Genomic DNA, 16530 nt, shown 5'->3' with positions numbered 1-16530 from the left:
CTGCCACAGCCAGGGGTGCCGCAAGGTTTGGCGCTTACCTTTGCACCTGAGCACACCCAGAAATTTTATCCAGGATTTCCGAGGCAATGTTTGCAGGTGGATCTTTCCCAAGGTGAGCAGGAACAGGCTTGCTGAGCCAAGGCCAGGAGGGATGGTGTCCTCTGATGTCTTCTCTCCCACAGCCCACAGAGCCCCACCCTGTAATCCCCAAACAATGCCCACCAATTCACTAAAGCCCCAGCACACTGTTTTAGCAGCCTCTATTAAATGCACCCAAAAAAAAAGGAGAAACAGCTTGATTAAAGACTCCAGATGATGAGGAATCCACCACAGCCCCAGGTCCCACACCCTTAATTACCTTTGCTCTTAAATGCTTGCAACTAAATTTGTCCACCTTTCATGTCCTGCCATGCATACCTTATTTCTTGATAATTTCTTGTTCCATTTAAATTGCTGTGTACTGAAGAGAGCAAATAGAAGATATATTCAGTGTTTTTGTAGCAAAGTTCATTCCTTTCTGAAATCAAATCCCTCTTAGGAGAACACACCTTGCTTGGGAGAGGGGACCAGACTTTTTTGTTCTTTAAAAGTGTAGAAAATAATTTCCCATCACCACACCTTGAAAATGTCATGGATTTTCTCTGCTCCAGGACCTGGATGGATGATGGAATGAAGAACAACTACTATTGCTCTAACTGTCTGCACTTCAGCCCCTGTGAACAAAGCCCAGCTGGGGAACATGGGATTATTATAGAGAAATTAAACATTATCTGCTGGAAACTATATTATCTGGAATCCAAAAGCAGGCCTTTCATGAAGAGCAGTTTCTCTCTGCGGAGTGCACATAATTGTGCTGCTAGTACTTTTTAATTAATATAATTTGGAAATTGAGTTAAATTAGACGTTTTATTTCAGCAGCAGAAGAAGGGGCACTGGAATATCTGCTGACTGAAGGGCTGTGCCTGTTCACTCTTGGTCTAGCTCCAAAGACCTGCTAATAATTATTCATAGGAGCCAAGCTAAGCAGAGATGTACTCAGCATCTTCCCAGCTTTTATTGTCACTTCTGAAACAAGGGAAATTTCCTCACTCAGTGCAGGGAGGAAACCATCTCCCTGTGTCCTATCCCTGGGGAAAACAGTCGAGTCCTGCTACACAGGAAAGCCAGGGTGGTGTGGAGTCAGCCCTGCCTGGGGGTCCCTAGCTGGGGTAGAGCACAGTGACTGTTTAGAAAAGCAAGATTATTTTACAGGGAAAGGTCTGGGGGGAAAAAAGCCTGCTTCCTTTTTTTTTTCTTTTTTCTTTTTTTTAATGCATTTGAAAGATTCTTTAGGGAAAAGAATGGAAAATTGGAGAGCCATTAGCCAATTTGGGTGAAGTGCTGGGGACAAACAGTTTAGTGGAGCCTGTTGCAACAGGATGAGGGGTAAAGGTTTTAAACTAAAAGAGGATGGATTTAGATTAGATATAAAGATGTTTTTTGCAGTGGTGAGGGGAGGCTCTGGCACAGGTGGCCCAGAGAGGTGGCAGATGTCCCATCTCTAGAAACTTGCAAGGCCAGGCTCCCCCCAGCCCCAGTGCCCTGAGCTCTACACTCCAGCTCATGGGGGTGAAAAGTGTCAGTCACAGCAAGGTGAAAAGACTTCTCATTATTTCTGCCATTTCTGGTGTCGCACACTGAGTATTTTGGGGCAAACAAATAGAAGGTTTTTTCCAAGCAAAGTCTGTGCTAGTGGGGTAACTTGTGTTGGGCAGGGCAGCTGGTACCTTCACGTAGTTGGTTATTTGGGCAGCTGCAAATTTCCATCTGATGTGTGCCTGCTGCCCTGTGTGTAGATATGAGGGTATCAGCATGTCTCTATTTTGTCCCACATGGCTAATATAAAAAACCTGCCCTGCTCTGATTCCCAGAGGCCAGGGCATGATAAAATACCTGCCATGTGCCTGTCGTGCCTGTGGTTTGATATTGTTATCTCTTTTTTTCTCCTATCAAAAGCAAGAGCATGTCAAACCCTTTTTTTTTTTTTTTTTTTTTTTTTTTTTGTTTGTTTTAACAGCTTTTTCAGCAAGCAGGGAATGAAAACATTTCCCTTTCCTCCCCAGTCTGGGAAGGCAATAGGGTCAAAACTGGGGTGCCAGCCCTTGGCAGCTGCTGAGGAAGGGAGGGCAGGACTGCAGCAGGGTTCATTTTTACCAAAACCACGTGATAAGAAGCAAAGCCCGTGTGAAGATAAGCTCACTTATTTTATTGGCAGACAAAGGATAAGTCCTGGGCTCTTGTCATCGCTCAGCCTGAGCTGCTGGCATGTGGAAACCACAAGTTTATGTGGTTAAGGACTATCATTTCACAGCATGGAGATGCCCAGTGGGGAAAAGAGGATGAGAGACTTGGGTGCTCTGAGGCATCACATCTTGCTGGTGAAAGGAAGAGTGTGAGTCCTTCTCCTTGGAGGAGAGCAGAGACTGAGCAACCCTGATGGCTTCTCTATCACACATAATATATAAACTATGGTTAGCTGACAAAAATGCATATTTTCCAAGCTCCCCCATGGCTGATGGGTGCTGGCGTCCTGTTTGCTGCAAATCCTCCTTCCTTTTTGGCGGCTCTGCTGGTAGGGGGAGAGAGGATGTGGCCAGAAAGGGAGGATCTCCACATCAGCAGGTGAGTCAGGGCCAGGAAAGGCATCATTAGAAGGTGCATGAGAGATAACAGGGGGTGCAGGCAGGTGACTGCAGAGGATGTGGGCTCCCAGGAGCAGGAGAAGCTGGAATCTGGGCTGCTGCCATCAGCAGGTGTGTGGTGAAGGCCTCCTTGATGGGCTCTTCCCCACCAGGCTCTGGATTAACCCAAAACCAGGCAAGGGAGCTGCCACAGCCCTGAAGCAGACGAGGCACGAGGCTGTAGTGTTACAGTCTGAGACACTTCTCATTTTCCCAGGGAAGATTCTCTCCTGGGACATGTCCTAAGGACCAGGAGCAGTTGTTCAAAGGGTCCTTGCTGACCCAGGGCTGCTGTTATCTCTACAAACACAGTGTTGGTTTACACCTGGTGAAAGCTGACTCACAAGGTGCTTTACCAGCAGAGTAAGCAGAGCTGTACCCATACTTCAGAGCAGGAAAGCTGAAGCTGAGAATGGAATCTGCCATCACCAGTAGCCCAGGTCATCCAGGCCCAAGGCCTCTGAGTCGTCCTGCCTTTGTCCCCTCTCCAGCCAAGGGCTGGGCTACCAGCCCCATGGCAGCACCAGCCCTCAGATGGTGCAGCCATCCCAGCACTCTGTGGTGCCCAGCCTGCTCTCCTCAGCCTTGCTCATGATGGAAAAACGTACCCAGGACCAGAGTGCTTGCCCAAAGCTCGGCTTTCTTGCTACTACATCATTCCAGGCAGACTTCTGAGACTACAGTTTGCTTAAAAGTCAATAACACTGCCTGTACAATGTATGATACTGAGCGATGGAATGGCCAGGGTAGAGACCCACAGAAAAATGGAGTGGTTTGGGTTGGAAATGACCCGTAAAGCTCACCCAGTGCCACCCCCTGCCATAGGCAGGGACACCTTCCACTATCCCAGGTTGCTCCATGCCCCATCCAACCTGGTCTGGAACACCTCCAGGGATGGGGCAGCTACAGCTGCTCTGGGAAACCTGTGGCAGGGCCTCCTCACCCTCATTGTAAAAAAACCTTATTTATATATAGTCTAAATCCACATGTTTTTAGTTTAAACCTTCCCCCCCTTTTAGGTTAAACCCCCTTTTCCTGTCACTACAGGCCTTACTAAAAAGTTTGCCCTCACCTTCCTTCTAAGCCCCCTTTATTGAAAGAGTGCAATAATTTCTCCCTGGAAAATCACATTAGAAAAACGTTTTGCTGTTGCCCTCCATCCAGTGTTCTGGATTTTACACATCCCTCACCCAGTGAAATTCCCCTGCTTCTTCTCCCACCCCAACTATTAGCAATTCCTTCCCACTGCACCCCTCTAAGCAGCATCACAATCCTTTGACACAATTAATATCCACCGTAAAGGATTATGGAAAAAAAAAAAAATCCCATTTGCAGCCAGAGGAAGAGAGAGATTTCTTGGTTACTGTAATATTTCCTGGCCAGCCATGCCTCTGCAAAACACTCTTGTCAATGTTTAATTCAAACTCCAGCAAAACTGGAGTTATTAATGTCCCTGTCAGAGATGTTTTCTGTTACCCAGCGGAGGTGTCTGACAGGATCCATCTTGCCTGATGTGGAAGGACATCCTTCATCACCACCCCAAGTCCCTGCACTGCCCCTGCCAGCTCTCAGCTCAGCCTCCTCAGCAGCTTGACCTTTGCAAATCCTCGGGGCTAGAATCATGGTGATCCTTTAAATTGGTAATTTGTTATTACCTGGATAATCATATTTTGTATTTCTAAGGCCGCTTTAATCCAAAGATGTAGCTGTGAGTTAAATCAGTGGAGGAAAGTAATTAATTATGTCCAGGAAGTCTCATTATTCAACAGAATTATGTGAAATATGGGAAATTAAGGCTATTATTTTAAGCTACATGGGAGGTCAAGGAGAAAATCCAGCTGTTCTGAGCTGCAGCTTCTCACCTGTAGTATGAAAAGCAGAATCAGAGCAGGATTTCAACTTTTCTGGAGTAAATCAGTGCTCACAAACCCTGATCCCCAGGAGCCCAGGCTGTTCCCATTTCAGACCTCCTCCAAATACCAGTGAATTTAGCCTTGACTTGCAAACAGCCTTGGCACCCATGGCTGTGCTGGATAAAAATGCCCTTCTAAAAATAACTGGGAAGTGGGGGAAGGAGCCTGTCCCCACACTCAGCATTTCAACACTGGCTTCCCCTCCCACCACAGCCAAGCATTGCTTCACCCGTGGGTACCCTGCTCTCAAATAGAAAAATATAATTTTTATATATATATATATATCTAGTTTGGTTGGTTGGTTGGTTGGTTTGGGGGTTTTTGGGGGTTTTTTTCTGTTGTTTTTTTTTGGGGTTTTTTTTTTTGTTTTTGTGGGTTTTTTTTGTTTGGTTTGTTTTGTTTTGTTTTGTGTTTTTTGGGTTTGGTTTTTTTGTTTGTTTGTTTGTTTTTTGTACAGGAGTACTGACATGTTAGTGCTGTCTCTTTTGTCACGAACACTCTGTCTGGCCACACTCACACCCCATCACCTCTGTTTCTCTCTAGGTTTTCAGCCAGGCTGCCTCACGCCATGAGGTTTGGATGGAGCAGGGACTGAGCAGGGACTGCTGGAACTCCACATCCGACGCCCCTGGACCGCAGGCACAGACAGACATCTCCCCTGGGAAGCGGGACAGATGCTTGGGAAGGAGGGCAGAGCCGCTCACTCAATCTCTGTCAGGATGGGAATAAAGACCTTGTTTGTCTCCAGCCTTTTGCTCCTACAGTGAGTCTATTATTTGTGTTTTTAAGGGACGTCTATTTGCTTTCAATTCAACTGCAGCCTGACCATAATAAGGATCAGTCTAATTCTGGCAGAAAGATTGTTGGCCAACTATTTTAAGTGTTTATTTTCCTGCAGAAGTCTCTGAGGGAGCATCTGAGCACTTAATGGCCACAGCCACTTCTTAGAAACCCACTGAGGTCATCACTGTGCCTCCATCCTGGCAGACACCTCCATCATCCCACCTGTGCGGGAAGGACTTGGGGAAGAAAAAAGGAATTCTCATCTTCAGTTTAATTTTTCAGTACCTGTCCCTGTCTGTATGTAAAAATGAGAATTCCACAGAGGGGATGTATGATTTGAGCAGAACACAGTACATTGAATTTTGCCTTCAGCTACTCTCTCTGAGGCCAAGATTTGCTCCGAGCTAGAGAAGGAGCACCAAGCTACCAGCACAACCCAGCTACAAGCAAGGTACTTTGTAAATATTCTGTATTTCTCCTTGGAATCAGCAGATTCCCACCATTGCTAAGGCATTTGAAAGGCTATTACCAGGGCAAGACTAGAGTTTGGCACAGCATTTTTTGAGTTGCAGCTTGTGCTCTCAAAAATCTTTGTGTCCCCAGCTGCTCTTTCCGCCTCTCGCTATTTTCCTGGGACAAAAGTCTTGAGGCTGGAGTGCTTCCCACTGGCAGAGACTCAACAGCTTCCACTGAATTAGGTAGGAGAGAGCTTAGGAAGAGCTCCTAAGATCTTCCCAGAGATGCTCTCTGCTTCCCTGGGAGCAGCCCTGGGAGGATGCTGAGGCTGGATATGTGTCCCAGCACCTTGTGAACTCCATGCTCAGCAGCATAAGGAGCCAGACAGCCTGCCTGAATTCCCTCTGCTAAGGCAATGCAGGGACTCCCTGGCACCTCACTACCTCCCTAAATACACGCTTTTAATAAAGAGCCAATTTAATTTCCCAAACACTGAGTCATCTCGTGTTATTACCTGGCATATGGTACCCAGAACAGCAGCCACAGCATCTTTTCCTTGAAAGAAGGATGTTTCTGTTCCCTCCTCCATCCCCAGCTTTTACAACTCCTCTCCTTTCTTTTTCCTTTTAAGCAGAAATCCTCTCCTTTCCCAACTTCCCTTCTTTCTAAAACGGGATGGGATTAAGCCAGAAGCAGGGATGAAAGGAGGAGGTTGGGATGCACAGATCAGAGGGGCTGAGGGGAGCAGGGTTGCTCCCGCATGGGGACGGGCTCGGCAGCTCCACTTTGCTCTTTGGACCTGGAGCTGCGCCAGCTCCTGGAAAGAAGTCCTCAGTCGCCGGAAAGCTGCCCTTTCTTCCTGCTGGGACACGTGGATAATGAACGCCATGAGCAGCGTGGCCAGGGGACCTTCAAACCCACGCCAGGGTGGGAGCGCTGCGGTGAAGCGCAGACACGGCACCTGCTCCGCAGTCTGGCACCCACCGCTCTGTGGGTTCACCTTTAGTCACCCTGCTGCCACCTGTCCACATCCCCCCACACCCCCTAGAAAAACAAACCCAGCTCCCTCTCACACTCCCACGGACACTGTGCTCTGCAGGATGGGTCATTTCCCAGAAATCTCAGGCTGGAAGTTGTGTGTCCTGATCCGGCATCCATCTGAGTTCCTGACCCAGAGTCCCCCGTCCTGCCACCTTTCGGCTTCCAGCAAGCATTCAGGCGAGTGCTTGGTGGCATTTTGTGACATTTTGTGATGTCTCTAAGCCAAGGATGCCTTCAGCATGTTGGGGCAGGGGTGGAGTGCACAAAGAGGTCCCAGCATGTGGGGCCAGGACGTGCTGTGGGGTGCAAGGAGAGGTCCCAGCATGCAGAGCCAGGACGTGCTGTTCCCATCCAGGAGCTGGATTTATACATGCCAGCATGTTCACATGTTAATATTATGGGCTGGTGTTCTCCACAGAGAGCTAGTTGCTCTAAATAACTATCTGAGATGAATTGTTTTCAGGTTAAAGCTGACACTGGAATTCCAAAAAAAATACCATTAACACAAGAACAGATCACACCTTTTTTCTCCCCCAACCTGCTCCCATACAGCAGGAGCATCCCTGTGAAATCCTGTGTCTGGGGGCTCTTGGTTTAAGGGCTTGAGGGCTGGTGGGGATGCGCGGAGGCTGCATGAGGAGATGAGCTGGGAAAAAAGGAGGTGGGCAGAGCCGTTTTCTGCCCTGGTGAGCTCTGCAGCTCAGCCGTCACTGGAGAGATGTTATTGGCACTGAGATTAATAATTAAACCATAGTAAGATCACAGATAAAAATATGAATATCTAGGCAGTCCCCCTTTGCTTAAAATACAACAAAATAAAAAAGAATCTGGAGCTAAATTAACAATGTGCTCTCCCAATTACAGCCACCCTCCGGTGAATATCAGGTTGTCATGACAACCTGCCCAGCAAACGATAAGGCCCAAAATAAAGCACAGCAGGGAGAGAGATCTTTGGAATCCGATTTTGCTGTCAAAGTAGAATTAAGATTTCTTCAGAGGCCAGCAATTCTGGTGAATTTATGGCTGCAGTCCGTCCGTTGATGTTCATTAACGTGATCCATTTATCCGGATGAGTGTGACAGTAGAACCAGACAGGGAGCAACAAAGAATCCATGGTTGGAAATAAAGTTAACCTCTTGAATACAACCCAAACCACAAGAAAAGGGGGGTGATTGTTGGGTGGGTGTTTTTGACAGCCTGGTGTGGTAAGCAGAAAGTGGTTTAAATTGCTTGTAGGAACATTTCTGGGTAGCTTTGAGCACCAGAGCTGAAGGGATCCAGCGGGCTAGAGAGATGTTCAAAAGGTGCTTAAATTCCAGTTTTTGCATTTCTTGTCTCAGGATTTTGTGTGTTTATATAGAAACACTTGGTTTATCTGCCATGCACAGGGACCTTGGCAAGCTTGAGAACTGGGCCCGTGCAAACTTCACGGAATTCAACACGGCCAAATGCAAGGTCCTACATCTGGGTTATAGTAATCCCAAGCACAAACACAGACTGGCTGGAGAATGGAATGAGAGCAGCCCTGGGAGAAGGTGCTGTGGGTGAGGGCTGGACTTGCCCCAGCCTGAACCCCCCTGCCCAGGGCTGATCCCCCAGCGTGGGCAGCAGGGCAGGGGGGATTCTGCCCCTGTGCCCCTGTGCTCAGCTGAGAGCCCACCTGCAGAGCTGCCCCAGCCCTGGCTCCAACAGCACAAGGCCGTGGAGCTGCTGGAGCCAGCCCAGAGGAGGCCCCGGAGCTGCTGCCAGGGCTGGAGCCCCTCTGCTCTGGAGCCAGCCTGGCAGAGCTGGGGCTGTTCAGCTGCACAAGAGAAGGCTCCAGGGAGAGCTCAGAGCCCCTGCCAGGGCCTCAAGGGGCTCCAGGAGAGCTGCACAGGGACTGGGGACAAGGCCTGCAGGGACAGCACACAGGCAATGGCTTCCACTGCCAGAGGGCAGGCACAGGTGGGAGATTGGGAACTGGGAATTGCTGGCTGGGAGGGTGGGCAGGCCCTGGCACAGGGTGCCCAGAGCAGCTGCGGCTGCCCCTGGATCCCTGGCAGTGCCCAAGGCCAGGTTGGACAGGGTTTGGAGCAGCCTGGGACAGTGGAAGGTGTCCGTGCCCATGGCAGGGGGTGGGACTGAATGATCTTAAGGTCCTTCCCACCCAAAGCATTCTGTGGTTTCTGTGGAACACTTGCAGTCTTCTCTTCAGCCCAGTTTAACTCTCCTCCTCCTCCTTCAAGCCCAGCTGGATGCTACTTTGTCTTGAGGAGAAGATTGCAGCTCTGAACTGAATCCTGATGGATGCAGGTGAGGACATGCGAGTCCCTGTTTGCCCCTGGCCCGTGTTGGGTGCGTTAACACCACCCCAAAGGCTGCTCTGAGCCCGGGTGGTCTCTCACCTGCCCTGGAGGGTTGGGGGCTCGGTGGCTGGGGGTCCCAGCGTTTGGTCATCTGCGGGTTCCCTGCCGGATCCCCGGCATGCAGGACCCGGAGGCCTCTGGTCACATCCCGGGATTGTGGGATCCGGAGGTCCCTGTCAAGCCCCCAAGAGGTGGATGCGGGGGATCTCTATGAGGGCGCGGGGTGCGGGACCAGCAGGTCCTTATCACATCCCCGCGGGGTGCAGGGTTCGGGGTGCGGGTGGTCCCTGTCAGAATCCTGAGTTCCCGGATCGGGGGAGTCCCTGTCAGATCCCCAGGGTGCGGGACTCCCGCATCCCTGTCACTTCCCGGGATTGCGGGGTCCGGGCGGTCCCGGTCAGACCCCGGCTTGCGGGATGGGGGAGTCTCCCTCGGAGCCCCGGCGAGAGGGGGGAGGTCCCTGTCACTGTCAGATCCCGGGGCTGGGAGGGTCCGGGGGGATCCCGGCCGGATCCGGGGGTTGTGGGCTCGGGGAGGTTCCTGTCAGAGGCCCGGGGGTGCCGCACTCGGGCTGTCCCTGTCCGATCGCCGCCGTGCGGCCCCCAGGCCGCAGCCCCGGACTACATCTCCCGTCAGGGCCGGCGCGGGCCGCGGGCGGAGCGCGGCGCGTCACTGCCCGCCGCCCCGGCCCGTCCCTCTGCCGAGCCGGAGCCGGAGCCGGAGCGTCCTCCCGGGCGGCGCCCCCGGAGCCCCCCGCGCCCCCCGCGCCCCTCGCCGCGCCCATGACCCCCTCAGCGGGGCACTGACCGCGCCCGGCCCCGCACGGTAAGCGCGGCCGGGGGGAGACGTGACACAGCACCGCCCGGGGGGGGGGAGCGAAGGGGGGCAGCGGGGGGAGCGCATCCCGGCTTTTGTCTCCGTTGGAAAGACGCGAACCCCGCGGTGTGTGTGTGTGTGGGAGGGTGGGGGTGTGGGGGTCGTGCCGCGGACGGAGCCGGTTTCTGGGCAGGTCTCGGTGCTGGCGGTGTCGCGGCGGCCTCGCCCCGGGGGTGTCCCCCCGGCTCGGTGACAGCCCGTGCGCGCCCGTTGGGCCCCCCCACAACCCCGGCCCGGGATGCGGCGCTCCCCGCGGAGAGCGGCCGGGGCTGGGGTTCGGCTGTGCTCCCGGCCTCTGGAAGCTTCCCGGCCGCTCCGTTTGGCCGGAGAAAGGCAGGGCTGCCCCCCCCCCCCCCCCAGCCCCGCCCCGGGCGAGCCCCCCGGTGGGCAGAAGCACAGGGAGCCCATCGCGGCCCCGCCGCAGGCGCCGCCGGCCATCGGCGGCCGCGTCGCGGCAGAGCCGGCGGCGGAGCCCGCACAGCGGCAGCGCCGGCACAAAGGTGCCCGCGGAGCATCCCCGCGGGACCGCGGCCCCGGTGCGATGGTCCCGGCCGGGAGCAGCGCCCACCCCGCGGGAGGCGCGGCCCCCCGGGCCGGGTCCGGGTGTAGCGAGCGAGGGGTTTCGCCAGAGACCCGGTTTTGTTGTCGTTTCACGGTTGTCGTTTTCCTGCAGAGTCACTCTGGCTGCACGTGGTCTCTCGGGGGCCGTGGTGGGTGACAGTAGGGGACAACAGATGCTGTGGCAGCGGAGCAACCGGCTGTCGTGGGATGTTTTTTGACGCAGCTGCCCCCAGAAATGCTGAACGCTGGAGGCACAGTTGTTGGGTGTCACTGGCCTCCCCGTGCCTCAAAACTCAGTCCTTGGGGTTGTTTTTCCATAGAATGAGACTAAGGCTCACCTCCCGGGGCCTTTCCCTGGGTCAGGCTTCTCTGGAAAGGGTGATAGTCCCACTAGTGAGATCCCGCAGTGGATGAAGAAGCAATGCCATTATGTTGGAAAGGGGCAGGTGCTGTTTCTCAGTGCCCCAGAACCTGGGTGCTTATCTCAAATGGGCCATTTCCACGTGCCCGTGGGTGCCACGTTCATTCCTTCTCCTGTGTGATCCACCCTGCTCTTTCTCCACCGCTCAGGCAGGTATGGGATGAAGCTTGAAATCACAGCCTTGTTAACAGAAATTGAAGAGATGGGAGGAAGCAGAAGATAGTCTGAGCTTCCCGGTTGTTCCTTTCAGTGCAAAGATGCCAAAATAAGACCAGATCAATTAATAGTCCCTTCTCTACAAAACCTAGGAAGGCTTTTTGATGGTGGACCATCATCTGAGCATCCACATTGTGGCAGGGGGGTGCCACACGGGATGGAGAAGGAAACCTCCCACTCTGCTTATGATTTACGTGACCCTGATAAGCAAATATTCACACCTTGTCTCCAGTGAGTGGAAGAAGCCTCTGTTGTGTCCACCAACATTATTTTTCCCTGTGAGGATCATAAAGGCTTTGTTCTGCCAAGGTCCAAGAGCAAAACCTTGTGCTGCATTTTATCCCCTCCAGCCTTGGGTAAGATTTGTAGGCTGTGGTTGCCCTGCACTGAGTGCCGTTATCTTTGGCACGGACAAGCAGTGGCTGTTTTGGGAAGCTCAGGCTGTGCAATTTTTTTTTTTTTATCATTTATAAGATCTCAGGTTACTTTTAAAGCAGAGGAGCAGCAGTTGGATGCTGCTGCAGGTGAAGGTGATGCAGGGAAGCGACTTGTCTCAGGTGATCTGGGGGGTGAAGTCCAGCACCTGGCTGGATGGAAGACTGGAGAGAATTTGTGGAGATGAACTGAACTCCTGCTCTGCCTTTGTGATGTGGTTTGGGAGAAGGCTGAGGTACCTGAGGGGCTTGGCTGGGTTTGGCACATCTGTTCCCATAGCTGAGTCAGCCTGATCCACAGATGGCATGGGAATGGTCTATGGAGGACTCCTGAGAGCCATGAAAAATGGAATGCAAAGCATGGAAACTTACTTGATGGATGTTAGCCCTGGATCCAAACTGTGGAAGGGAAGACAGTGGGGTGCTGGGCTTTATCTCTAGAAGTCTCTTCTTCAGCACTTGATTTTGAATGAGGTTAACAATACTCTTTTTGGTCTCTGGAGTACCTTCACATTGGGGTGAACTGCGTGGTTGAGGTCATTCTGCTGTGATCTCCTGGTAAGGACAAATTTTGCTGTGTTGACTCTCCCCTTCTTTCCCAATTTGTCTCTCTCTCTCTTGCGTTTCTCCTTGCAGCCATCCTTGCTCCTGCTTGGTCCTTCCCCAGCAGCAAGGGTGTGAAACTGTGGTAGTTGTCACTGGTTGACATTTTGCCCGCAGGTCTCTGCAAAGCAGCAAGAGAAAACCCTTCTGGGCCTAATTTAATTTCATGTTCTTGCTGCTCAGTTGAGTCTTTGGGGTCCTGTGTATTTGTGAGGAGCTGTAGCTAAAAGTATAGCAAGACCCTGTGTTTTCTATAGAAGCTGGGGGCAGCATTTTCAGGAGCTGTTTGGGACACATTTAACATTCTTCCTTTCTGTTTTGATGGAGTAATTAAATATCATTAATGATATCACTGTTTTTCAGTTTGGCAGAAGTGTTAAGACATTTATGTTACACCATTGTTAAGTTTCAGAGTTAACAGTTTGCTGCTCTGTTTGGGGAAGGATCAGGTTGGGGAAAGGACAACAGAAGATTGGAAGTGTTGAGGCTTCTGGTTGAGTAATCTCCATAAATGCCTTGGGATGTTGTGAAACTCCTTGGAGAAGGGGCAGTTCTGCCACTTGAGGATAATTAGCAGATTACTGTATCATCTGAAATGATGGGCTACTGTAGCCAACCAATCCTCTTCTGTTTGTTTGAGACCCTGGCTCTTTTATTTATTCATATACATTTTTGCTCATATATATATATATATTCACTTAAAACATAGATGCCTTGCTGGTGATCCTAAGAGAAGTGTGTTTCCTCCTCCGTTCAGACTGAAATGGCAGCAACATTAGATGTTCTTAAAACTTTTGTGCATTTAAGCTTCCATGCTAAAATGAGAGATTTTGTTTCTTTCACGTCTGCCTTCAGCTGTGCCGTGGTCAGTCTTGGCTTGCTGGATTTTGCATTGTCATTGTCATCCTGAAATGCAGAGGTAGCTCAGCAGTGGCCAGGAATGGGAGGTGGTGTCTCTATCACGGATGGATTGCAGAAAACTTATGATGGAAAATTAATAGATTTGAGATTTTGCTACTTTGAGTTAGCTCTTGGAGAGTCCTCACGGCAGTCTATGGGTCACTGATATTTTAGGCACCCCAGCTTGGCTGAGAGTAGTCTTGTGCTCGCTCCAGAAGGGCCACTGCTCCTGTCTCCTGTCCTGCACAGACAACCCTCAGCCTCCCTGTCCCCCAGGCACATAGAACTTGTGGTCCAGGAGATGAAGAATTTGGTTTCTGGGGTGGTGGGAGAACCTGTGGTGACACAACCAAACTTCTGCCTCTGCTATCTCTGCAGGACCAAATCCTGCCACACCTGTCGGCCAGGAGCCTGCTGCAGGTGTATTTCATAACGTGCAGACATTTATCGAGGGCGTCTCCTCTGTGGCAGCTGGCTCAGCTTCATCTCCTTCCCCGGCGCGGTTGCATCCATGCAGGGGGTGGGCTGGTGGTGGAAAACATCTGCATTTCCACCAGGATGGGAAGGGATATGGGTGGGGTAACATGGATGTGGTGGGGCCGTCCCTGGGATGGAGAGCAGGGGTGGGTGGCTGTGTGGTGTCCCCCATCCGCTGGTGTCACATCGTGCCTGGGTGACCTGAGGATGCACTTGGCTGCCCACAAGCTTCTTATTTCTCACCTGTGGTTTGAATGGGTCTATTGGGTTCGTGTGGCCAGGTTTTAGTAATAGGAGTGCTGCCAGGGTGGCTTCCATGAGAGGCTGCCCAGGAGTTTCCCCCATGTCCAGCAGAGCCAACACCAGCCAGCTCCAGGACAGACCCCAAGGCCAAGCCCATCAGGAATGGCTGTGATGCCTCTGGGATAACAGATTTAAGAAGAAAATAAATTGGTTGCCAATCACTGGCAGTTGTAATTGTGGCCAGAGAAGAGTTGGGTGAGAACATGTGAGAGGAACAACTCTGCAGACACCAAGCTCAGGCCCGGAGGAGGGGCAGAAGCTGCTCCAGGTTCCAGAGGTGAGATTCCCCTGCAGCCCGTGGAAGGCATGGGGCTGCAGAGATGCTACCTGCAGCTCCTGGAGGAGCCCATGCCAGAGCAGGGGGATGCCCAAGAGAGGCTGTGATCCCATGGGAAGCCCGTTCTGGAACAGGGTCCAGGCAGGGATGTGCTGATCTGTGGAAACAAGAGCTCATGCTAGGGCAGGTGTCCTGATAGGACTTGTGACCCCATGGCGGGGGATCCATGCTGGAGCAGCCTGTCCTTGAAGGACTGCACCCCATGGAAGAATGATCCATGTTGCAGAAATTTGTGGAGAGTTGTAGCCCATGGGATGGACTCCCACTGGAGAAGTTCATGTAAAACTGTCTCCTGTGGGAGGGACCCCACACTGAGGCAGGGGAAGGACTCTGACTTCTCTCCCTGAGCATCTTATTCTGAAATGATCATAACCCTCATTCCCATCTCCCTGCACTACTGAGGGAGAAGGTAGAGCTGGGGAGGGAGGTGTGAGGAAAAGGTGTTTTTAAGATTTATTTTGCTTGTCATTATCCTGCTCTGATTGTGTTGTTAACACATTCAATTAATATTGTAAATTCAAGTCTGTCTTGCCCACAATGGTATTTGGTGAGGGATTTCTCACAATCCTTGTCTCAACTTATGACCCTTTTGCTCTATTTCCTCTCCCCTGTCCAGCTGTGGAGTGGAGTGAGAGAGCTACTTTGGTGATTGCCTGGATTCCAGCCAGGGTCAACCCACTGCAATTTGTCTTAAAAAAAAAACAAACCACACTGGTTTGTACAAGCTGTACAAACCTCCACCCTGGAGGGGCTTCACCACCACTGGAACCTGCCCTGCACCAGAGCAGAGGCTGCTAGGAGACGCACAGACACACAGCTGCCACCAGCTTGCTTGCCCAGGCACCTGCGACAGGGAGCCATTAGCAGGGTTTGTAATTAATTCTGAAAAATGCTTTTGAGCTCTTGAAATCCTGGAGGAGCTGTGTTGCTTGGCTGGCATCCAGCAGGACCTTGGGAGAAGCTGGTGTTCACAACCAAGCTGTTGGCAGTTGTGTTGGGTGGCTGCTGGCTTGGGACACGAGTAGTTGGGCTGGCATGGGAGGGGTGTCCTGGGAGGCTGTGGCACAGGAGGGTGTCACACTGCAGCAGCCAAGGTCGCTGACATCAGCTGTGCCATACCATATGTTGGGGATCACACCCCATGCACCCCCTAATTAGTGTTGAGAGGGTCTGCTGCCAGGTCAAGCAGTGATAGGGCAAGAGGGAATGGCTTTAAGCTGAAAGATGGTAGGTTTGGGTTGGATGTTAGGAGAAGATTCTTCCCTGGGAGGGTGGTGAGACCCTGGCACAGGTTGCCCAGAGAAGCTGTGGCTGCCCCTGGATCCCTGGAAGTGTCCCAGGCCAGGTTGGACAGGGCTTGGAGGAACCTGGTCTGGTGGAAGGTGTCCCTGCCCATGGTAGAGGCTGGAACCAGATGGTCTTTAAGGTTCCTTCCAACCCAAACCATTCTGGGATTCTGTGTTTCTATGAAATAAGCAGTTGTGACCCTGAGTTTTTCACATAATTTGATTAAATCTCGCAAGTCTATCTGTGCTACCACAGCGCTATTGAGCTAAAACAGAAATGCACTGCAGATGTTTCAGGGGTCTTGGCTGTCACCAGCTTTGAGCACCTCTCTTGTGAAGCCAAAGCTTTGTGAGCAGCATGGAGCTGGTTTTGGGTGGAGCAGCCTTGGGTGACCCTGGGGCTGGGGCAGCTTTGTAGAGGCTGGGCTCACCTGTGGCCGTGGATGTGACCTGCTCCTTCTCATATGTGTTCCATTTTGGGGCCACCAAGCTTCTGCAGGTGGCCTTGAAGGATGTCAATGCCTGCAGAAACACTTCTTGGTGTTTGTTAGTCAGGGATCTTGCAGGAGTTAACCTGGGGTGAATTTTAAAGGATTTTTTCATCCTGCATAGAAGTGTGTGCTCCAGTCACTGGCAGGTGTGTGGTGCAGTCTAGGTCCAGCCAGCCAGCCCAAAGCAGTAGTCTGCAAATCGTGGAATCAGAATCACTAAGGTTGGAAAATACTTCTAAGAGCACCAAATCCAGTCATCAATCCAGTACCACCACCATGTTCACTACTAAACCATGTCCTCAAGTGCCACATCCACATGCTTTTTGAACACTTCCAGGAATGGGGACTCCACCACTGCCCTGAGCAA

The 16530-nt window shown here is 51.8% G+C and overlaps 1 protein-coding gene across 1 annotated transcript in view; it reads left to right on the top strand.

The window, feature by feature from the left end:
• The first annotated feature begins 7711 nt into the window (after positions 1–7711).
• Positions 7712–16530, top strand: part of CTIF (cap binding complex dependent translation initiation factor) — a 150943-nt gene continuing 142124 nt past the window's right edge. The window contains exon 1 of the mRNA XM_053932114.1: positions 7712–10083. The gene's annotated coding sequence lies outside the window, so the exon portion shown is untranslated. The remainder of the gene's footprint in view (positions 10084–16530) is intronic.

The sequence above is a fragment of the Vidua chalybeata genome, chromosome Z, assembly GCF_026979565.1.
Source record: "Vidua chalybeata isolate OUT-0048 chromosome Z, bVidCha1 merged haplotype, whole genome shotgun sequence".
NCBI lineage: Eukaryota > Metazoa > Chordata > Aves > Passeriformes > Viduidae > Vidua > Vidua chalybeata.
Note: the sequence above shows the minus strand (reverse complement) of the source record. Positions and strands in the feature narration are given on the sequence as shown.